The sequence below is a fragment of the Haliotis rubra genome, unplaced genomic scaffold (genome assembly GCF_003918875.1).
Source record: "Haliotis rubra isolate DU_JTF1 unplaced genomic scaffold, ASM391887v1 Scf32, whole genome shotgun sequence".
Classification (NCBI taxonomy): Eukaryota; Metazoa; Mollusca; class Gastropoda; order Lepetellida; family Haliotidae; genus Haliotis; species Haliotis rubra.
The window spans coordinates 1314029-1339978 of record NW_025766991.1 but is presented as its reverse complement, the minus strand read 5'-3'; the positions used below and the strand labels follow the sequence as shown (position 1 = coordinate 1339978).

Sequence of the window (25950 nt, the reverse complement as noted above, 5' to 3'; positions counted from 1 at the left end):
CTGAAATACAGATACTGTGTTCACGGTAAATAAGAGCCCCTGGCTTTCAGAAAACTGACAAAACAGACGTGCTTATTACAACCACACAGAACAAATTAAGTTTGTTCTTAGAAATCCACCAAAAGTGACCATTAAACCTAAAACGTTTACAATAATAGTTCCCATGCAACTAAACATACCCATATTGCAATGCAGTATATGGACTGTAATGCTGGGGGCAGTTTTAATGATTGCTAACAAATTGATCTAGAAATCAAAGAGGTGCTAAAACCTAATACTGGGAATATGGCACGACAAGGTCTAACCAAAGGAATTCCTTAAAGGAACCATAAAGTATTCATTAATTTCAAAGCTGTGTTTGAAACAATTATCTGTTTGATGTTTTAATCATAGAAGAATCAATAAAAGGAACATTATCTTTGTTGGCGATGTGTGAAATTACGGGCATTATTGTGTCATCAGTAATTAGTTTTAAAACTGTTGCCCATATGCACAGGAATTTCATTAAGTCATCAGCAGTTAAGTCATTAGCAAAATGCTGAAGTGTTTATCTGACATCATACCTGAATGCCTCACAGGGATGAAGTTCCTGTACAAATGAAGGTCAGACTGCTTTCATTGGTGACTGTCAATGTTTGACATGTTGATAGAGCTGTTGTTCCATGCAATGTCAAAGTAGTTTGAATGAACACATAACAATTATTTTCACATATATGATATCCTGTGCACATTGATTTCAGCACAAGACTGAATAATGGACATAGAACAAAGAACACTTTGTACTGACTAATCTGAAATGGTGGTGCAAAATACATTTGAGTCAACTGCTCAGGTCTTGTCCTACTGAAAGCTTTTTCAAACGTCTTTACAGATTTGACTCTTTATGTACACATAATATAAGCTGCAATAAGCTTCAAAAGTTACGAAAGTAAACAAAAGTAAGCTGCAATTTATATATTTTCATGTCCGTGGAAACAATCCCCTCGTGTTTATGGGAACTATTGATATTTAAATTTTTCATCAATGCATTGCCATCATATTATGATCCATTGAGAGTTTGATAAATTGTTACAACCCTAAATGTCACAATCAGCATTCAGATAACACATAATTTCAACCGTGCCAGTAAAACTTGGTTCTGGAGGTATTGGAATTCATTCAAATGACCTATTGTGCTTGGTAGAAGTTTACATCTTACAACTTACTCCACATGATTACTTATCAAGTATGATTGGTCTATCAAGGCAATAAAGTAATTTCAGGGTTAAAGCAAAACTTCATTGGCAATCATCTTGAATTCAGAACACCGCCAGGGATATTTGCTGCAGGACAAAACAATTACATGTATACAAATCTGTCTGCCAGGCCAGATTGACATAAAATTAGAGTTTTTCCAAGAACTGGTCATCGATCAGTGACTCTCATGTGATCTTGTAGATCTTCAATTTCAAGAAACGTTTAAACTGTTTGACATTCATGGACGTGAATACAACTGCAACTCTGTTCCACTATGACATTGTGTTGCACACATGACATCGTATTTGTGCTTGCTAATCAAAGTTGTAGCCTATTGGTTAAAGCATTGGCTCGTCACGTTGAAGACCTGGGTTTGATTCTTAACATGGGTACAATATGTGAAGCCCATTTCTGATGAAGCTCAAATTGCTGGAATATTGCTAAAAGTGGCGTTAAACCATACTCACTCACCGCTAATCAAAGTCAGTGATATTACTATTTAAATACCAACCAGGCTATCATTATTGGTGGTCATGATTGTGACATATATACACTATTGGAGGTCTGTTGGATGACAATTCTTGACAAGATTAAGTTTTACAAAATGGAAATAAGCTTTTGTCAAATATTCTGCTACAAAGTTGCCCAAATACATTTCAAATCAGATGTTATTCCCGTTACCCATGAATCATGTGATACAGTGCTTCACTGTACAGGTTCTGCTGACAGTGACAAAAGTCAGACACGCTGAAGCCATTCCAATAAACATGATTAAAATAAATGTGTCATGCTGTAGAACGTTAACAATATAGAAACAGAAATTATTACAATTATTACAATGTATTTCAATGAACAAAATAATGAACTTGGTGAGTGTGAGTGAGTGAGTGAATTTAGCTATTTCATATTCCAGCTATGTGGCGGCGGTCTGTAAATAATCGAGTCTGGACCAGACAATCCAGTGATCAACAAGCTAGCACATTTACTTCATTTCAGGAAACATTCTTCAGAAAACATATTTCTAACTGCCACAAATAAAGAAATACATTTATCAAAAAACAAGTGTCTTTTCATTCATTGTTGTGGTTGAAACCATCATACCAGTTACAGCGTGCACTTGTCACACCAACGTCTTTGGTTCATTGTCCAGTTGGGTAGAATGTGTATAGTTGGTTGGTTTGTTGTTTAACGCCACACTCAGCAATATTCCAGCCATAGGGCACGATCTGTAAATAATAGAGTCTGGACCAGACAATCCAGTGATCAACTGCATGAGCATAGATCTATGCAATTGGGATATGATGACATGTGTCAACCAATCAGAGAGCCTGACCACCCGATCCTGTTAGTCGCCTCTTACGACAAGAATGGGTTACTGAAGATCAATTCTAAACCAGATCTTCATGGGTTATGGTGAATGTTTGTTTGGACTTAGCCATATTCCATATGATGGCTGTCTGTGAAAAATTGTGATAATTATTACAAGCAATGTCCCAAGCCATGAAAGGCAACACAATCCAGCATATCACCAAGCTTGACTACCTGGGCCTCCATTCACAAAGCACTACGGTGATCGTACGTCATTAAGGTAACCTTACTGCAATGTTAAAGAATGGGAGTTAACATGGTTAAGGTTGTTACCTTAGTTAAGGTTGCTTCATGAAAAGAGCCCCTGATCTGTTTCTGTGCCTCATACATAAGGTGATCTTTTCTAACCCGGGTTCTCCCTACGGTGACAGATGGATGCACCCTCAAAGTCAGCCTTGTAGACTCGGCGTATAATAGTCAATGCAATAACAATAAATTCCACTGAAAATGGGCTAGTGGTCTCAAATGTATTCAGCACAGACTAGAAACCCACTGATAAAAACTCAAAAGAATGGTCATGTTACTGACTGACCAAAAGTAATCAATTTGGGTTTGAGCTTGTGGCCATTTGTTAACGGACTTTAAACCATGCCACACCTCAGAGGTTGCACTGGACATTAACTAAACATTAGCAAGGGAGTCTGTGTAGCAGTTCCACATGGCCATATTATAAGGTCATACACCATAACTTTGGCAAAACATTGACTGGTAGTTTTGGACATCTTTGCCAAGTGTGTTCATGTGTCTTATCATCCTTATCTTCCTACACAGTGCCAAACAACATAAGACATATCATACTTCTTCACTGAGTTAGTCAGGGACTGGGTCCACTTACACAAAGCGATCTCTAAGCACTTTGACTATTATCGTAAGTCTGTGCTACAGTTTGGGCGTTTTGATCATCATAATGTTAAGATTGCTTTATGCAAGTGGGCCCTATGAGTCCAAAATAAAAAGTACATGTAGTAGTCACATTTTGGAGGGAAAAACATTTTGTGATCTAAATGGGGAATAAATATAAAAGTATGTAATTTTCTTTATAAGATTGATATTTTATACTTATCCTGACTCATGCTTATTTGCTTGTCTTCTTCTTCTTTGCGAACTTAGTGGAACACTTGTATCTCCTTATTGAAGCTCCCTTCAATAAAAACGTGCGTAAAATCACTAATCACTACTCACCAAAGAGTTGTCCCTCCATCCGTTTACACGGGAAACTGGCGCCACTGTTTCCCACATGCTTCACTCTCTCCTGAATATGAGCCCGACACTTGAATTTACAGGGAAATCCAAAGTGTCTTGTGGGGAGGTTGGGAGGGCTTACCTCATGAGTCAGGATAAGTATAAAATATCAATTTTATTCAGAAAATTACATATTTTTCCTTATCCTGACTCATGCTTATTTGCTTGTAGAATCTGACGGAACAAAATTAGGAGGTGGGAAAAAGGCACTTAGGATTTAATTAGTGAATTTACGTCAAAATAAACCCCCCTACGGGAACTTCATAATGGCACTGTAATTATGCTAAATTCTGCTGCTGTACACAAACGAGTTCTTTCAGCTGCCAATTAATGGGGGGACCACAATAGTTAACTTTTGGTCCTATTTAGGTTAACATTTAAATGTGGATTGAGCGATTCCAAAATGGAGAAGCGACCCACAGTACTAGTAACTACAAGTACTGGGTTTAACACTTTATGCTAGTTCTGAAACGTGCATAGATACTGAAGCAAAACTCTGTAGAGTGTAGGCTTGATCAGTCATGAGAAACACGGCGAGACAACGTCTCACCTTCTGTGGGGAACTGTCAACTGCTGTGCGACAACCAGAGGGCCGAAATGCTGAATGCCTGAGACGTCCTCGGTGGTGATATCTCTCAGGTAGTGGTTAGCAAACACCATGTCCGATTTCCAGAAACAGCCCTTCATGATCGTATTCAGCGAGCAATTCCCATGTAGAGCGAGTGTTGATGCCAGTGCTCTAATTTCATGAGGGTTAGAGGCTCTTGGAGGATCGAGTCCTGCAGCCTTGTAGGCTTGTAGTATGACAGTTCTTATCCAGATTGATATTGTAGTACGGGAGACTTTCATCTGTGTCGCTGTTGATATCGGTACGAACAGTCGTTTGAATTTTCGTCTCATCAATCTGGATCGTCGTAGATAAATTCTTAGTGCTCTCACTGGACACAAGGATAGGTCAAGCATATCGTGTGGTCCGAGTATGGAGAATAGTGCAGGGACGTGGAATTGTCTGTCCGGTTGACCTGGCAGTTGATTTTTGGCGATGAAATCCCATCGTAGTCCCATGTGCACTATGTTTTGATTTTCATCAAATCTTGTTCTCTCGTTTTAGAGCATGAATTTCCGACATCCTGGCTGCTGTTGCTAGGGCTAACAGGAACAGTGTTTTCTGTGTCAGAAATTCAATTGATGTCGTTTCCAGTGGTTCGTAAACGTCACTAGTGAGATATTTGAGCGTGAAATCTCTGTTTCTGATCCTCCAATTTATAAGAGCGTAGCAAGGCCAGTAACTCTGGTACCTTTGTTAATTTTGCACCCGTCCTCATGGTTATCACTGAACTCAATGCCGCTAGGTATGTTGAGAGTGTAGACCCTTTCAGATGTCTGGTTTGTCGTAGGTGACAAAGATAGTCTGCCACTTGAGGATGTGTAGCATTTCTAGCTGTAAATCCTTTTTCAGCAGCGTAAGTCTCAAAACTGCGCCACTTGTCGTCGTACAAGTTGCGTGTCGAATTGCGTAAAGCAAGCGTGACTGCTTTCGCCGCTCTGGCTGAGTAACCTCTCTTGTTTAAGCATGCCTTAATACAGTCCACACGTGAAGTTGGAATGCCTCTGGGTAACTGTGCTCTTGTTTTGTGTGAGGATGTACTAGTAGATTCGATCGCTGTGGTAGTTGCAGATTTGGTGGTCCGAGTTCTTTTATGAGAATGGGAAACCATGTTCTCGCTGGCCAGTAAGGCGCCACCAAAATCAGTTGGAGGTTCTTTATCTGACTGATTTTCTGTAATATCCTCGGTAGTAGCGCTGGCGGAGGAAACGAGTACGCGTTTAGGCCTTCCAAGGATATGCTGAGAGCGTCCGTTGCCCACGCTCGTGGATCTGGGACTGGAGAGACAAATGTTGTTAACTGATTGTTGAAGCGTGGGGCGAATAGGTATATTAACGGAGCTCCTATTTTCTTTATGATCTGTGTGAATATCTCTGGATGGAGCATCCACTCTGTTGGCGATGGTAGAGCTGGACGGGATAGTGCATCTGCTAGGACATTCTTGGCTCCTGGAATGTGACATGCTTTTACATGGATATGCAGATCGTCGATTAGGTCGAACAGTTGAAAGCAGAGATGTAGTAGGTTCAATGATCTTGTGGAGCCTTGCTTGTTTATAAAAAACGCCACTGTCGAGTTGTCTGTGTGTACCATGAGATGCGCATTCTGTAGAATGGTGCTCCAATGGAGTATGGCGTTAATGGCTGCTTTCATCTCCAGCATGTTGATATGTAGACATTTCTCCTCCTGACTCCATATTCTGGATGCCACATGGTTGTCGAGATGTGCTCCCCAACCTTGGAGTGACGCGTCTACGTATAGATGGGTCTTGAATTCCGGCTCTGCTAAATAGGTGCCTTCGCAAACATTCGACCTCCGGGTCCACCATAGTAGATGAGGTCTGAGGTGATTCGGTAGACCGAAGGGTTGTAGGTCATCGAGATGAGTATTGATGAGGACCTGTAATGGGCGTAGCTGTAGTCTGCCTCTGGCTGTCAAGTCTTGTGCAGACGTGAGGAGACCAAACAGACTCTGCCACTGTCGAAGTGGCCACGGAGAGAGTAAGGCTTGAGGGATGGTCTGTTGAATCTTGAGCCATCGGTCCTCTGGTACGATGACACGATTCTGCGTCGTGAGAAATCTGATGCCTAGAAATTGTAGGTCCTGCGTAGGTTGTAGGTCCGACTTGAGTAGATTCACTAACCATCCTAGCTGAGTGAGTAGCTTGATGGTGAAATTCAGTTGTAGTTTGAGACGGTCTGGATCTTGATCTACTTGAATCCCGTCGTCGAGTCAGAATGCATTGCGTAGCCCTCGATGATGTAGATATATAACTACGGGTTTCGTTACTCTTGTAAACAACCAGGGGGCCGATGATATTCCAAATGGCAGGACCCTCCATTGGTAATGTAGACCGTCTAGTGTAAATCTGAGGTATTTTCACGAGTCGGGATGTATGGGGATATGCAGGTAGGCATCCTGTAGATCTATGCTTGCCATGTAGTCCATCGGACGGACGAGACGGATTAGTTGAGATAGATGTATCATGCGGAACTTGGGAGGTCTGCTTAGATAATCCCTGTTGAACTTGCTCACATTGTAGATGAGTCGGAACTTTTCCTTGATATTTTTCTTTGGAACTAGGAAAACTGGGGAGTAGAAACCTGGTTCGATGTTGACTTGATCCACGATTTCTATGGCCTGCTTGGTTAGAAGAGATTAGACAGCCTCTTGTAACCTCTCTATCTGTTGTATGTAACAGTCGAACTTGTGTAGGTTGACTGTCAGCGGTGGTTCGGCCTGTAGTTGGATGTGATATCCGTGTCTTAGGATGTTGGATACGTAAGGATCTTGTAGTATTTCCCAGTTTTTCCAGTGGCATTGTAGACGTCCACTCACTTGTCAACGTCGATAATTCCTGGAGCCTCTGGGTGCCCTGCCTCGCCCAGATCCTCCCCTGTAGTTGCCGAATGGGCGGCAAAAAGAGTCCTTCCCGCCTCTGAAGCTGGCCACTTTCTTGTCACATGCCCTCTGTAATCCCGGAAACTTGGATCTTCCCAAGTACCGTTGAGTTGTATGCTTGAATACGCTGGCCAGAGTGTCAATGGACTTAATCATTAAGACTTCCCTTGAATCTTTAGTGACTTCCTTGGCAACTCTGTCGATTTCTCCATCGAAGATGGAAGGAGTTGACCACGGGGCTGTGTATAGAGGCGCTGTAAATTGTTCACTCCAACTGCAGGAGGTGAGGAGACCTTGACGACGAGCCAAAGTTAACGCTGCGGCGATGGATGAAAGGTGATCTGTCATGAACTGTTGGTCCTTCTTTTGAATGAGAAGGGCCGAGTACATCATTCTGTCTTCTTCCGCCGTGGAGTCTGGAAACTTAGCGATGAGCGTTTCGTTGACTGTGCGAGATCTGTTGAGGCCGAAGAACATTCTTCTGGTCATAGATTCTACTTGAGCCAGCTTGCAGTCCTCAATCTTGTAAGACTTGGCCTTGGCATCGTTGATTACTTTAAAGTTGTCGTCAATATCTGAGCTTTAAGGAAGGAATCCATATTATGAGTGGAGAACTTCCTGGCGTTGAACTGTGATAAATGTGGCACCTGGGCTTTAGTAGCTGTCTTGAAAGCTGCGTCCAAGTTCTGTGAAACCGTTGCGATGGGATCGATCGGAGGTAGAGTGAGCATGTCGATGTCGTCATCTCTCATAAGATAGGTGTGAGCCCGGATTATCGTCTTTAGATGGAGAAGCCAAGTCCAACCCGTTAGCCATCCAGTAGCGTATATCAGAGTCCGAGAAAATGATGCCGCCATCATCTTCTGTAACCAGAATGCTGAGAATGGGATGTTGATATTCCTCCGATGGTGAACGAGGTGGAGTCCTACGTGACTGTGGCGATCTACGTGGAGACCTGCGCGGAGACCTGCGCGGAGATTTGTAGGGCGAACGTCGTGGTGACCTGTGTGGAGACCTACGTGGAGACCTGCACGAAGACCTGTGTGGGGATCTGCGAGGAGATCGGCAAGGGGAACGACGTGGTGAGTGGCCCGACAAACTGTGCCTGTAGGGAGATCTGTAGGTTCGCGAAGGACCTGGTGAGTCCCTTGACGATCTATGGGACGAAGATGTCTTGTATACTGTAGTTGATGTCCTTCGCGAAGGCCTTCGCGAAGCTTCATCTGAGTCCGCACTTGGGGAGTGATGGCTGGACCTTCGCGAAGGCTGGTCCGAGTCTTATTCCGGGGATGAACGATTCCTCCTCCGTGAACGCTTTTGTGACCGTTGATCATCTGAGTCCGTAGTAGGTGAAGATCGTGTAGCCCTTCGCGAAGGTCTTCGCGAACGCTGATCGTCTGGGTCCTCCACAGGGGTTGACTGTGTCGATCTTTGCGTAGGCTTGTCCGTTGAAGTTGTGACGTCCTTCGCGAAGGTCCTCGTGATGTTAGTAGACGTCTCGCTGATGGCAGGTGCCTCAGAGGTGTTGTCTACGTTGGAGCCTTCGCGAAGGCTCGGACCCTCGGCTGACTGTCTCTTTTCCAGGCTGTAGCGTTGCTCCATCATTTCCATGATTTGCTGGGAGAACTGCTGCATGAAGTCGCCCGGGAAGGTCTGCGGTGGTACCAATGCTGCCCTATCTGCGTTGGTGGCGACGGGGCCTATGGGACGATCATCTGTTGTCAGCGTTGATACATCGGGTTGCCCATGGATCTGCGCTGACGTCACCGTAGCTGAAGTCACTGTAGCTGAGACCGGTCGTTTCTTGTGATGAATGTCCGGGATGATAATCAGCTGATCATCATAAAGGCCCTGTTCTGCGACGGGAACGATCTCGCCGAGAAAGTTCTAGCAGGCTGTGACTTCTCCTTGGTGTTGGACGCTGCCCTAGGGGTGCGAAGTCTACGCTGGGTGGTAGACGACTTCCTAGTCTTGGGCTGCGACGATGGGATGTCTTGAGGTGCAGGTTTCTTCTTGGAGGTGGCGGACTGCGTCCTACGCCTCTCCTCTCGAGGGAAACTCTAGCTGAACACCAGACAGTAGGGGGTCGTCCGACAGCAGTAGACCGGTGAGGGACTCAGCCGAGTTCTCCATGACTGGGACAATCTTACGCGACCTATCAGCCGCACGTCTCAAAACACCAAGAATATATTTATTAAATGCACAAGTTGATAAAGGTTTGCAGATACAACTCTTGGTGAGTAGTGATTAGTGATTTTATGCACGTTTTTATTGAAGGGAGCTTCAATAAGGAGATACAAGTGTTCCACTAAGTTCGCAAAGAAGAAGAAGACAAGCAAATAAGCATGAGTCAGTATAAGGAAAAATGTATATTTTTTTAGACATTCTGAGATATCGTATGATCACCTTTATGGAATAAGCACAAAAGTGTATATGTTTCAGACATTTTGAGGTATTTTATGATTGATTTATCTAAATAACGTAAAAACTAAATGTAAAAGCTTATTTTGAATGTGTGTCAAAATTTATCTCAGGCTTGGGGAACAATATCAGCTGCAGTCAATGCCTTCCAAAATTCATATTCATACCTGTTTAGCATATATAATATAGCATACAGGATTCATTTTAGGGATTTATGTAATAACCTAAATTCATGATGAACTGTACATAGTAATCACGAGAGTGTGATTTCATGATTATCTATAATTACATTTTATTCTACGAAAGTAGATACTAATGTGAAGATGATTGCAAGCATAAAGTACTAATGCTGATAACTGTGTTGTTAGTTGAGTAGTTCTCTGAATGTATACATGACCAAAAGACATTCTAGTGCACGTAACAACCATAATCAGTGTTACAGAGCTTCAGAGTCCTGTCAATGGGTCATGTACCACAACAACAACAATGCTTAGTTTCAGAAACATAGAGCCATGGATCTCAGACAACTCATGAATGATGTTCTAAGCTTTTCGTTCAGGTGTCACTGGCCCAACAGTAATTCAGGAAGCACTTACATAAGAATCTATGACCTAATTTACCAACATTCCACTCAGCAATGGGGTACAATATCAATTAATCATCGGTGATGTAATTCACATATTTTTCTGAATTTGATTGACATGTAACATATTCATTACCTGCAAACTGACAGATCTATCACTATTTTGTCCTGAATTTGATCGACAACCTGCAGTCTATCTCCATGTATTCCTATTTTGTTTATACATAGTACTTACCTTGAACATGTTAATACATCAGGAATTCAAACCAACGTTTGGTCCTAAGTTCCTATTAAAAGCAAATGATGTGATATCGATTGCACTCCAATGAAAATATGCCATGTTATTTATCATTGTTTAAGCACAACTCCGCAAAGACCATTAGTGTCAGAGCTCTGGGAACAAACGAGGGCAGGTTAACATTGCCCAGCACTACAAGATATGTTTCTCATTTGAATTGTTAAAATCATTTTATCATCGAACTACTGAGAAAGGAGATTGTGTTAAATGCAAATATGCCAATTCATCATGATATTAAGGCCTGATGATGTGTATTTTGAGTCAGTGATTTGCTAGAGACAAGTGGCAATAGGACTATATCAGGATTCTCTCAGCTTTACACGGACATTCTTCTATATCAAGAACAAATTTGAAAAACATATTTTGAACATTTTGGATGACTATCAGTGAGTGTCCAAGCAAATGAACAGATCAGAAAACCTGTTACAGCATATAACTTTTTCTGTTTTTTCTAGGTATTCTTAAAATTAGTACTGAGTGAGGATGGTTTTACGCCACTTTTAACAACATTCCTGCAAAATCGTGCTGGGAGACACCAGAAATGGACTTCATACATTGTACCCATGCAGGGAATCGAACCCGGATCGTTGGCATGACAAGCAAATGCTTTAACCACAAGGCTACACCGTCCTTTTCAAATAAAAAATAATAATTAAACCTCATCATGCTCATACTGAAAAGAATATAAGTACACTGCAAATTTCACACTTTACTTTAGGCATAAAGAGAAATCACTAATTGTGTCAATGTAATGCACAAATGCATACTAACAGTATAAAGTGAGTGGCGACAACTGTTGAGTCTGATGCATTACTGCTGAACTTTTCTGGTTTGATGACTAGTTTCTAAAATATTTTAACCACATGTTAACATGGTTAAAGTGTTCAAGGTTGATCTCAAGAAAAACATTCAAATTTCCTGAGGTTATTATGCTAATCCTACTGCTAATGTATAAATATGTTCACATCAAGTATATCCCTCCTTTTAACAGCTTCAACATTACATTGATGACATCACACTGCACTTCCTACAACAAGGTCTTGATATAAGGTTTACATTAAAATTCACAATATCATACTGAAAATGACAACAGGCAATATCTGATTTTTGCAGCTCTTTCACGCCACCCAAGCAACACTGTATAACCATGACCAATATATATGCCACACAACATGAGCATAAATCTCCCCTTTGTATACCTTGTCATTCAATAATTTGTGATGGACGACCACTAATCATACCACTAGGTGAAATATTTTAATAGCACCTTATCAGATGTTACTATGGTAACCAGAGCCAGGCAGTGTTAAGCTGGATTTGAATCACATTTACAAAACATCAAACTGTATGGCCTGAACTTATATCTGTATTCAAAGTAAAAATATGACAGTGATTTATGAAAGATTCAAAGATGTCATCTTGTCCAAAATTTGGATCTGTTTTGAAATTCTTCTTTCCAATAAATTTTGAGATATTTCAAATTGTTTTCAATGAATAAAGTATTAAGGCAGCATCCTCTTTAATGGTCCTGGTATCAGTAAAATATGTTTCATCTCGGCAAAACATGGCTTACAACAAAAGGATTTGGGAAATGCATTTAGAATTCAAATTTGGAAATTTTCCACTGACATTTGCTGTAGACTTAAATCCAATTACTGGTCTGTGAGTAGGCCCAGATAAATTCCTTTATGCAGTTTTACATGCAGTAGTCTGAAACCATTTCCCTTACCAGCTCGTTTCCCCTGAATCTTATGTATTCCTTTGCCAGAGCATGTAATATTGACACAATGTTGAGTCATAGAATAAATGATCACGTTTTATGCTAGTGTAAGCAATATTACAGTTACATCACAGTAGCCTGTAAATCAAGTCAGACCCACTTGGAAACTAGCAACGGACTGCACCGGCAAGGGCATGACAGAACTCGCCAGGTCACACTACCTAATCTGGCAATTTGCCCTTATCAGAATCAAAATCATCAGAATCTTAACAACAATAAAAGACAATAAAATATCTGTGTTTCAGTTAACATATTTCAGCAACTGATATCAAGTTCACTTGATTTCCAATAAAATGTAATGATGACAAATTGTTGTAAACACCTCAGTCTATTGTAGATGCTGATTTCAAAAAGGATTCTTGACAACCTGAAGATTTATTACCAGAATACAGTTTCATTTTACATGCAAGATAGTATTTTGATATAAATATCATGATTCAGACTTACTTTTAACTACCTAGTAGGTCTCACAGTCCCTGAACCGAATTATTTTCCCTACTACCAAACTACTCCTTTAAATGAAGCAAGTCCAGATTTCCTCGGATTCTGAATCTCCGTTCTAACTGGGGCTAATTTTCTGTTTAAATGGATTTATTTGTTACTATCAAAATTATTATATTCAGAGACTAAGCGTTAGTCTATTAACGGCCCACAGGCATGCAATAAAAATGTTCTTCCAATCTCTATGAGATTTCTATTTCTATGAGAACAGGATGCAATATTCTGCATCCAGTAAAACTCAGCTGTACATCACAGTATGTCACCTTGATGTGGGAGGTAGCCCAAAGTGATGAAGATGTTTATCACTTTGGTGAAACCCACATGTACTGGCATGGTGCTGACATTAGTGACCTAGAAACATAACAGGTTGCTTCTGTGATTGGAACACATGATTAAGGCTTGTGGTTTGCCTAGATAAGGGATGTAAGTGTACACAGGGAATTTCGGCACATTAGATCTGGCACATTAAACTGGACCACCTGGGCCCCCTGCAAAGGTAGAAATTAACCTAAAAGGTTTAGTAGGCGGATGAGTGAATACATGACAGCTTCAACCCTGTAGCTAAACAAAAAGCTATTCTCTGTGTTCATCAGGCCAAACCAAAAGTGAAAACCTACATCACTGTGATCAACACAGTTTGAGCTGTGACTCCTGAATAACTATATACCATGTATTTACATGATATATGATATGATAGTAAAGAATCCAAATCAAGATTCCTCAGGAGTGTTTTAGGAAATGAAAAAATATTGCCAGACGCAAGTCAGCTCCTAACATGTATGTCATGTACATGAACAAGATGAAGGGTTACATCAATATTATAAGCTGCTTATTTCAAAGTGGTTGCTGGTCCATAGGATTTCAGAAAGACACAGATGTACTACTTATTATATGAATTACATTCAAGCAGAAAGTTCAGAATCACCTTTTCTCCTCCACATTCCGTACAAACTGACCTCAAATACATTCCGCTACTCATAAAACATTCACCAGAAGACTCAGTCTGCCTGTACTTGCCTCCATGCCCACAGGTCACTGAGTGCATACCTAACTGCCTTTCCTGAAGAGGATCATTTCGTCTGAATAATCTGACTACAGCATGCATTACACTGACACCACATGCCTCTGGAATATAGGGCAGATGATTCTGCAGCAATAAACACTCCAGCATAGGAAGAATATAAATAGCACCAGCACATCTGAAGGTTTGCGGAGGCTACCTGTAGAACTTTGTCATACTGTAAGAAGTATTGGAGACCTGAGTTGTAAACACATCTGAGGGTTTAGGGAGACTACCTGTAGCACCGTGTCATACTGTAAAGGAGTATTTGAGACCTGAGCTGTAGACACATTTGAAGGTTTGGGGAGGCTACCTGTAGCACTGTGTCATACTGGAAGAGGTATTTGAGACCGTGAATTGTAGACACATCTGAGGGTTTGGGGAGGCTACCTGTAGCACCGTGTCATACTGGAAGAAGTAACAGAGACCTGGGGTTGCAGACACATTGGACTTGGAGGGTTGAGGAGAGGCAATATGTCACACAATTAGGGACTTATTGAGGCCAGGCCAGTAGACACATCTAAGGGTTTTGGGTAGGCTACATGTAGCACTGTGTCACATTTTAGGGAGTAACTGAGACCAGTTTACTGACACAACAGGGTGTTTGAGGGAGGCTATCTGCAGCACACTGGCACAGTGTTCTGGGTCCATATAGACTTGCAGAAACATCGGGGTGTTTAAGTGAAGCTACCTGTAGCACTGTCACAGTGTTCTGGGTCCATTCAGACCAGACATGTAGACGCATCTGAGATAGAGGTACTGGTAGTTATCTGAGGTAACTAAGACCACATTTCTTTGACAGTATCGTTTTCGGTGTAGATGCCATTGTGCCCTCAAAACAACTGGGTGCATAAAACATGAACAGCAACATCAGCAATCGTTCAACTTCATTTCAAAGTTATGATGATCTAAATTCAATACAGTGAATGTAGAAGCTTTGGTGATGATTGGTCACTTTATAATGTTCAGTGGATGCAATCTCCTATGAAAGTCAGCAGATCTTCACTCGCTGAGGTGTAATAATTCATATGAATGTAAATGATTTGATTTTAATGAGATTGAAAAAACTCAATTATTCACAGAAATGACAGCAGGGAAAATACATGACATTAACCTAGTTACCTTCGGCTCAACAATGCCCATAATCAATCATTACTCATATATTTTTAAATAAATATAGCAGTTGCTCATGACTTCCTTGTAAAAAAATTAAATATGCCAACTGGTGTTTATTTTAAACGCAGCTTGTAAGGAACAAGATTTGAAAATCCTTAGCAATAAAGTTAAATTATCACAAATGCTGAAATCGCAGGACTTTAATTTGAACAAAATCCTACCATACAACATGTACATCTAGATTAGTTCACAGAGGTCCTAGTTGCTTCACCTTGGTGCAGGGGCGGTGGGGTAGCCTAGTGGTTAAAGCGTTTGCATGTCAGGCCAGAGGCCCGGGTTCGAAACCCCACATGGGTACAATGTGTGAAGCCCATTTCTGGTGTCCCCTGCTGTGATATTGCTGGAAGATTGCTAAAAGCGGCATAAAACCATACTTAGTCAGTCAGTCAGTCATCTTGGTGCAAAGAGTTGTCATCCATAATCATGCAAAGATTCTCTGCTGTAGGTTGAAATACTAATTGTGCCTCCATAAGGTTGACAGTCCGTCCACTTTCACCATACCCATGCTCATTTCAGCAATGAGGCAAATAACATACACACTTCAGGCTTCACTCCCACATAACTCTGACATGTCAGGATATAACTGAAACACTATCCAAAGCAACATAAAACCAACACAACTGGAGGCAAATTCATGTTGGTGATTTCAAGTAACCCGGAGCAATACCCCAGAAAAGCAATTAACATCCATTTACAGCTCCTGACACTTGCATATCCTGACTTGAGTGTACACTATATACACCCACTTGGTAACAGTATACACTGAGGAATGTCAGGGGTAAATCCTATTTTATGCTGACGAAAGCAGCAAAATATTTCTCAGTGTGATTTTATCATATCTTCAGCTCAGCAAGTTCCAGTTGGCATGGAAAGATTTGGGAAAGGTACACAATACCTACAGTGAAACTTGAGCAACAGTCACCTTGTCCAAGGCACATTTCAGAGAAATGGTTCAGGTAACATAAATAGATGTGAGCTAAATGCAAGAACTTGTCCATCCAGATTTTGACGGCAGGACCAGCATATCCACTGAGCAATCTGATAGTGAAAATAGGAGTCAAGTGTCTTTATCATTATGAAATAGGGAAACAAACACAACTGATATTGGGATACCTACACACAATGAATCTCTCCCAATGTTAACTGCCAACCATAAACCTTGATGCAGTTTAGTGCCATTAGTAAAGGCACTTTCAATAGGCAAGGAGAACAGCATAATGAAATTGTGTTTATAAAAACCTGCCTGCATGGCACACAAAATGTTATGACTTTTGGCATTACTGTCTATAAATCATGTGACATATGCCTTCCACATGACACTGCTTACTTCAGGACAACACTTGACTGTTACACTTGTACTGCCAATGTCAACAAACATCACGCCAACGCTAAGGAAAGAAATGAATTGAGGGGGCGGGGACTGGGACTAGTGGGAGGTTGATATCAATTGTAAACTTACACCAAAGTGCTCAAAAACCTGCAGATATCGGTAGGTCACTGAATTTGCCTTCTTTTACTATTGACTTTGTCATACAACGTTTTAATAGAAGTGGTTTTCGGGAAAACAGATCAAGAAGCAGTAGACCTAAATCACTGACTCATCGCAATTCTCTGCAACTGTTGAAAATACTGTAGGGGAACAGACACACTTCTATGATGATATAACAGCTATTGTTACTCAGCACTGGAACAGACCCAGCTCTAGGAGTAAGTGAGTGAGTCTAGTTTTACTCCGCTTTGAGCAATATTCCAGCAATATTACAGCAGGGGACACCACAAATGGGCTTCACACATTGTACCCATGTGGAGAATTGAACCTAGGTCTACAGAGTGATGAGTGAACGCCTTAACCACCAGGCTACCAAACCGCCACCTATCGCTTGAAGTGAGTGAATGAGTGAGTGAGTCTAGTTTTACATAGCATAGCAATATTCTAGTAATATCACAGTGGGGAATACCACAAATGGGTTTCACACACTATAGAAAGACAGACTAGGCTACACTATATGATGATGGCTATCATTGGCTGGTTATCAAAAAATAAAGTAGAATTCAAGAGGTCAACAAGAAACACAGACTGGTGTGGTACGGGCTTAATTACACAGTGGACAATTACTGGAAGAGATTCATCTTCAGTAAGGGGAATGTATTAGGAAAAATCACAAAAATGTACCTCTTCCAAGACAACAATGCCCTGTTACACCAAGTGAGGATTATGCAGGACTATAAGGTGCAAAATAATCTTAGTTCAGAGGCCAGACTTCAATAGAACTGAAAATGTTTCTCCTGAAAAGAGAACTTCAGAGAATTGTTGAATCTGTAGTAATCATTTGCATATTCAACAGTGTGTGTGTGTGTGTCTGTGTGTGCATATGCAAGTGTGCATGTGTGTGTGTGCTCAATACTACCGGTATACTCAATATCTATGCTACTGTAGTCAAAACTTATGCTCAAGCCAGTGTGAAGTATACAAGTTCCACAAGTCCTACAAGACAAATATATGGCACTTTCCCAAACCAATCTCAGCAGCAATAGTGTCAGCAAACAAATGAAAGCAGAATTTTTGTATATTTCTCTGCATACTTTCTGATTCCCCTGCAGAGGTGCAGGGACAGAAGTTGGCTTTAGCCAACTAACCCATCAGGGATTTACACAGACTTCTAAAAATGGAAGTCATGGTGACTCACAATATTTATTTTTGGGAGTCATTTTCAATATTTGGGAGTCATGAAAATTTTAATATTTCTTTATGTAAATCATTCTCAGTATGTAACTGTATGTCACACCACCAAATGAAACTACAGCATTGTTCAATTCAAACAGCCAGGATTACTGTCTCCTCTGAGTACTCTGGAACAATCTGACAGCTCTGTGAAAGTCAAACTATCATCGAACAATATCTGTTTTTGCTTATCAAATCGATTTTATTGAACTGAATTGTGATGGCCACCCATAAAACTTGCATCAAGCTTGACTTGTATGATAATATTTTGAGAGTCATTTACAAAATTGTTGTGTCAAATACGCAGGAATCACGCGCCATGTAAAACCCTGACCCATACCATAATTTGTTAATGTTTAAGGTATCCTGTGAGCTAGTAGAATTTCAAACATGTTGGGGATATTGCTATTTGTTATCAACAGAAAACACTCTTGGTTAATTTCCATGCCTGTCTGTGTTTTATCATAGCAATAAATGGACAAACAAGTTCAGACACAGTTGGCGAGTAAAACACGTTAAAGATACCTTGTCAGTAAAAACACCTATTACCCTATGTATAGTTTGTTTTTGAAGTACATCGACCTGTTAAGCTACACAAAAATATTTGTCAAAAAATAGATGTCTCAAGAGATTTCACACAGTTCATCTTGAAGCATTGCAAGTATAACTGTCTAATGTTTTATCTGGTTCCGCTTGTCAATTACATCAGTAGGTTACAGTTTTCATGTTTACCTTGATTTCCAAATCAGCAAAATTGTTTCTGACTAAACAGACTTAAAGAAGTTTTTGAAATTAATAGTAACTACAACTTTCATCCAAACTGCATATTACAAGCAGAAAACAATGTATACTTCAATGAACTCTGCAACCACCTGGAAAATTTCAACATTTTCTTGTAATCTAAATTTGTAACCTGATTAATTCCTATCATGGTAAGAAACAGCAACCAAAATCAATTACTCAGATCATCTATTGATCCTAGTCAAGTGTAACGTAAGTAATATTGCAAGAAAATCACCTTTGACAACAGTACTATATCCACTTTCACACTTCTTGGACTATCATCAATACAAGCTGACCAGCATCAGTACACAAACTATTCCCACAGGCAATGTAGCTCACATCATATGAAAATGTTATGCAACACACCAGCTGTGAAAAGCTTTCAAGCTAATAAACACAAAGACAAGAAAAATTGTTGATTTCCTGTCATTATAAACCTGACACTAAGTATGGCAGTTCATCATTTACACAAAGTTCCAAAGTTTCAAGGAAGCCTAGCTGCATTACCAGGAAGTAACCTGAAAATGAGTTCAATATATACTACTCAAAAGATGTTTAAGAATGTACTAATCTTTTATATTACAGTGGTTGTTTTGTCATGAATGGCAATCAGTCAGTAATATGGTAGTATATTATACAGAATCCATTGGATAGAGATATATTGTAGTGGTTAAGATAGTATCATATCTGTGTAACAAATGTATGGCAAAAACGGAATATTAATTCTTTTCAAAATCAGATAATATACCCTGTGGCTATGTTGACATTCCTGTCAAACAGACCTACAACTGATAAGTGTTTGCCACAGGTGAGATACAAAGAGATCAACTGATACCAAATGTTTTGATATACAATGGCAAATAGGTGTTGATAGAAAGCGGAGACATGTTGGAGGCACATGATCAAATAGCGTCTCTGCTGAAATATATCATGTACCCATACATATTACCAGACCTTGTCAATCTCTTTGGGTACATCATACTACATGCTATGATCCTTTTAGTAAAGGTGGTAGTCAACAAAGCCTTGCCACTTGTCATCCCTTCTTTATTAGTCTTGGGCAAGCATACTTTTAATGATGTCATTACATCCCTTGCATGTAGCTTAAACCTCTTTCATCCCTGGCTCCCCCATCCCTCCCCAACCCTGTGACTTATACTACCGGGTATATGGTATACACTGGTATAGAAACTGCTAATTCAAAAATTGAAAACTTTGTTTGAAGGGTTCTCAGATTAATGTGCAAAGGCATAGAAAGACACTTGCGCTTCAATACTATTCACCATTTCTAACACTGTCAAGTGTAAGGCAGATACAATATAATATGATTAATAAAATCAGCATGACAACTGGCACAAATAGACAGCAGGAATATTTCCATAAACTCAATAGAGTATTCTCCTCATTCTACAGTCACGAAATAAATCATCCGAAATGTCCCTTCAGTAAAGTTACATGGCATTCGAATACTCTGATTGAAGGAAATAAAACAGAGTATATACCGTATTATCTACACACACCTGTATGCCGTTATATTCATGGTGATGGGTTTATCCAGCAAAGTTCCAGTCATGTGCAAATAAGAGCAGATAATGCTTTCTAAAATTAACATTTGCTTTATTAACGCTTAATACTGATAAATGCAAAGATGGCTGATAAATTTACCACACCAATAAATACACAATGCCATTAAGAAAGTGGTCAAATGTAACACATGTTATATATGGGATTACACTTTATCAGTAAAGTACAGATTCTAGTACTTTTGTTGGGTTGAGTCCCATCTGGGATTAGAACTCACACCTCAGAGTCAGGCACTTAATCGCCAGCACACAAAGTCAGCTGTTTAACCCACTCAGCTACCGCGGCTTCAACAACAATGTTTTCATTAAAGATGAAAGTTCTGTGAGTATATTTACAGAAAAACCACACAGGGACTGCCTTATAAAGCATGTCGTATCAGAACTCCAGATACTTTTTCAACATCAGGAGTACATACTCCTTATTTTTTTAATATAAGAGTACTGGAAAACCTTAAGCGTACATTTACTGAAGTACTGAATGGAATCAATGGAGTGTGACTTAGTGACGACAAGATGAACGAGTGATACTAGTAAGCTGTTTGTTCATTATTCGTACAACAATTTGATTACTTGACTCAAATGACTGTTTACAAGTTGTCGAGGCACAGTCTTGTTTCTGAAAGAAACTTGTAATTTGTTTCTGTGCCACCATGTTTACATACATGTGAGCAATTTTGACCAATCAAATTCAACCACAGCAACCCGGGATTCCCAAAACACGACAAGGGAAACCCCAATGTGTCGCTATCATGTATATTCAAAGATGGGACACTGCTTGAAAGCAGATTGATATGTTTTAGATAAATACGACTGTAAATGATTCTAAGACTGCACACCATTGCTGTTGTGCGTATCTGCTACTTTTCTAAATAATTTCCTACCATATCAGGCATATTTCTTATCCGTTATGCCGATACGATCCTTATACATGTTATATGGGCCCGTGAAGGTCCGGGTTAGAATGAACCTTCAGTAACCCATGCTTGTCGTAAGAGGCGACTAACGGGATCGGGTGGTCAGGCTCTCTGGCTTGGTTGACACGTCATCGGTTCCCAATTGCGCAGATCGATGCTCATGATGTTGATCACTGGATTGTCTAGTCCAGACTCAATTATTTACAGACTGCCACCATATAGGTGGAATATTGCTGAGTGCGGCGTAAAACTAAACTCATTCACTCCTCATATGCAGCCCTGCTGTATTTAAGAGAGTTATATGAAATAGAGTTTAATGTTTAATTCAAAAGAATTGCACTTAAAAAGTGAAGCACAGGTGAATGTATGTGTGTGGTTGTAACGGTTAGCACTAATGCCAGTTTTAGCATGTTTAGTGTTAGCCAACTCAGATACCATGCTGCAGTTTAACATGGATAGCCAATTCAGTTTCCTGACTTTCAGCTGACCACTTCTTCACCTTATGCTGTTAATGCAGAGTGCCAGGCAGAAAGAATGAAGGTTAATGCTCCATAAAAATGATAAGATGAGTAAAAGCTCAGTATCATAACAAAGTATATTAACATCTCAGATGGAACTGTTTCCTTTTCCTGTGATTTAAGAACATCCAAACACGGGTAAACCAGGGTTTTGCAACTGTATCATAATTTGCTGACCCCCAATATATATAACATTTATTCACGATATCCATTTTCAGTCGATCCCTATCTTCCACTTCATTTCTTCATCATTCATGCTCATGACATCCACACCTTCCCCAAGTTCCCCAACAATCTCACCAGAGCCCTCCCCTATACTATAACACCAGTCAATTCAGAATAAGCTCACTTTCAAAAGATAATGACTGGTTCACCTTTAGAGAAGCACAACAAAGTTATGCTCATGCTGGTGGCAATGAATACAGGTAATATACCAGGGAAGGTGATAAAACCTGTGGTGCAAATGAAGAAAAACAATAAAAAGGGTCAAGGGTCAGGGTCCCATATAAGGGCTGGTCACAAAAGCAGACATATTTGGGGCCTCAGCATTAACCTGGCAGTTATAACCACTGATGATCACACAAATATCTACTGTCTATACCATATTCCTGTAGTAAGCACCCAAGTTTGTGGGGCACTTATTAAGTTATTAAAACCATAAACAAGGATTTCATAAAATTTGTTCTTTGAACTGAGATCAAGCAGTACTGAACACATTTAGATCAAAACTAAAAATACTCAACCCATTTTGATGAAATTCACAAGACAATAAATTAGAATAGAATTAAATATTGCTCTGAAACTTTGTCAGGTATGCTTACTGGAAAAGTGCGCTTAATAGAGCCAATACATCACATGCATCTTCATAAAATACCATGACAAGAAAGACTGTTAGCGATCAGTTTAACACTAGAAAATGCTGGCATATTAGAAGATTTACATAGATATGAAAATCCAATTGCATACAGTGTGACCGTATTCATGATCAGTGAAAGACCATGACACAAGCAATACATGCATGCTAAATTCTGTTTCCTATCATTGTAAATCACTGCATCAGAGATAACAGCCATAAACCAATCTAACCTTTGTCTTGCAGTGTACATATTTGCATTGGGAATGATAACTAAAAAAGCATTTGTTGATCACTGGATGATGTTCAAGACCTAAATTATTTCAATAAATCTATCTTCAATAAATATGACAAAAATTAACAGTGGAAAGCTCTGCCTACATACTTATTATTTGGGAAAAAGTAACTGACTGCTTAAAAGATCAACCCCAGTCATTGATGCACACTAGCAGCAAGTCATGTGCATCACAGCATATACCAAACAGGAAAATTCACATTTGTTTATATACCAATTAACGAAGTTGAGTTACTGAAGAGCCATTCTTCATCACTTCAAGGGGTCCTTGTCATACACAGCCTAATGTTATAAGTTAAAAATTCAAAGGGTATCCAGATTCAAACACCATGCAGTAAACTTCATGTAGCTTAGGGTTCGTTACAATTTCCAATAATATTCTTACAGATGCTGGAATCAGGTTGGGGTTCCTGGAATACAAATGGTCAGTAGTATCTTCCATAGAAAATACCACATGTTATCTCCAGCTCATTGTCCTTTTTATATTTACATTTCAGATAAAACTTGAGGGAAGTGAGTGTAGTGAGTGAATATGGTTTTACGCCGCTTTTAGCAATATTCCAGCAATATCATGGCAGGGACACCAGAAATGGGCTTCACACATTGTACCCATGTGGGGAATCAAACCCGGGTCTTCAGCATGGTGAGCGGATGCTTCAACCATTAGGCTACCCCACCACACCACTTGAGTAAAGAATCATTGATAATGACTGACTGACTGACTGAGTTTGGTTTTACGCCGCTTTTAGCAATATTCCAGCAACATCACGGCGGGGGACACCAGAAATGGGCTTCACACATTGTACCCATGTGGGGATTCGAACCCGGGTCTTCAGCGTGACGAGCCAACGCTATAACCACTAGGCTACCCCACCGCCCCTCATTGATAATGAAACAGCATATTCAACACAGTGAAAGGTTAGTACAGTATACTAAAATTGCACTGATGTGGGCACCTGCTGCTTGCTGTTGATAGCTAGTGTTTGCTGGTGATAGACAACAAAGAAGAGTTCAGCATGTTCTGATGGATCGGTGATCAATTATCATGATAATCATGATAATCACGCCAATATTATGTCATTGACTGGTCTATCAAACATGTAAGGAACACAATCTAAACGACATACCACAAATATCATCACAGTTAATCGTGTTAATAGCTTAGCATTGATGATGTGTGTGCAGGGATTTACATGGAGTCTTGTATTTGAGGGTCCCTTGGACTCATACTCTTAATTTTCAGGGGTCCTGGACATCAAAATGGGGAGCCCAGACACTTAAAATAATATTACTGACTGGCTGAGTTTTGGTTTTACGCCGCTTTTAGCAATATTCCTGCAACATCACGGCGGGGGACACCAGAAATGGGCTTCACACATTGTATAAAATAATATTAATAATACTGTTATTGTATTGTGTATCATGATCATCACATTGTTACAGATTTAAATTGCAAATAATACCATAACCTAGCTAGTAACAAACTCAGTGATAACTTATTGTCACTCGATTGGAATTTTTACAAAAAGTATTTGGACATTGTTTTTAGTCCCTGTGGACGCGCAAATATAGTAATAAATTTTGTTGAGTCCATTGTCAATTTTTATGCGTATAAGATGCAGGAATAAACACAAGTACTACTACCTTTTCAAAGAAACACCTGAAACACTGGTTTATTCCCAAAGATGTATCAGTCCATATTTGACTATACCATTACTATCATCTTAAGGAATGACAACAGTAAAATAACATGATTAGTATATTCTGATTTTGGTCAAATTGAACTGAAATAATATTACCAGGCTCTCTTACTGTTTACTCAGATACCATTAGGAAGAATAAAAATGCAACCCTCCATTGCTCAAATGGACAGAATAGATCATAATTAGAGCAATTACTACGATCATATTTTGCGTTGCAACATCCTTAGTTGAACCCAATTCCTTGTGTAGTCTATCTAATCTAAAGTCGTGGTTCAGTAAACTAAACCTTGCTTTTTAAATGAATTTTGTGGTGTATTGAAACATCAGTTTATCTGAAAAGAAACGCACATCGCTTGTTTCGTTTTCTAACGCCTCGTATTATCTCGGCGAATGTAGACAGTCACTATACAACAAGATGTTTGTAATGATTTTATTTTGAGAAGCTCTTGCTGTTCTCAGCCGGAGAGACGCATTGAAAAGATGGACCGTCAGATCTGAACAGCTGAAGCGAAACATGCATATATGACACGTTTATGGCCTGGGTTAGTTGTATACAGCTTCGTCAGACTAAGCAACACCAGTTTCGCTATCGGTATGTCATTGCCAAGGTGTATAGGTATTCCAACGCTCTCATCTGCCCACAACATGTATAATTAGATGGAAGGACTGACTGATATTCCAACATGGATTCGCGAAGCGCCCCAGTTTCAACGTCTCGCACTCCCCACGCACCGGGTCTCGCACTCGCTGCTTTTGCATTTTTCACTATATAGCACGTCTTACCTGTTTATGGTGTCATGATGAAAGTATATCCTAAAATCCGTGGCATCTGTCAAAACGGTAGTTTAGCCAAATATATGCACAAGTTCATCTCTCGTCTGCCATTTTCTCACCCAGATTTAATGTTGACATCGATAGCCAATCGCAGCCATTCTTTTTATCACGTGATCTTCTTACCAATTCAGCAGAGAAATGAAATTCTGGCACACAAGATATATCATATGTATGATGGTATTTCTGGATATGTACTTTTGATAGGATAGACATCATAACCTGAATAATGCATTATCAATTACAAAACTGACAATTAACGTATTAACAACAATATATGTCGGTTAAATATATCAAAAATGTCATATATCTCAATCAAAACATATATCGGTAAATTTGGGGATAGTTGTAACAATATTTTATAATAATAAGATAATAAAACACATGATACGCCAATAGATTAAAACAGGAATAAATCTTTTTCATAAATCCTGACACATTTCTTATAAAATATGCAACCTAGTATGCGCGACTGTGGGTAAACCTAGTGGTAAACGCGTTCGCTCGTCATGCCGAAAGCCCAGGTTCGATTTCCCACATGGGTACAATGTGTGAAGCCCATTTCTGGTGTCCCC

The 25950-nt window shown here is 39.9% G+C and overlaps 1 protein-coding gene across 1 annotated transcript in view; it reads right to left on the bottom strand.

Moving 5' to 3' along the window:
• Positions 1 to 25448, bottom strand: part of LOC124283735 (1-phosphatidylinositol 4,5-bisphosphate phosphodiesterase beta-4-like) — a 100618-nt gene extending 75170 nt beyond the window's left edge. The window contains 1 exon segment of the mRNA XM_046719759.1: positions 25328 to 25448. The gene's annotated coding sequence lies outside the window, so the exon portion shown is untranslated.
• Positions 25449 to 25950: the final 502 nt, after the last annotated feature.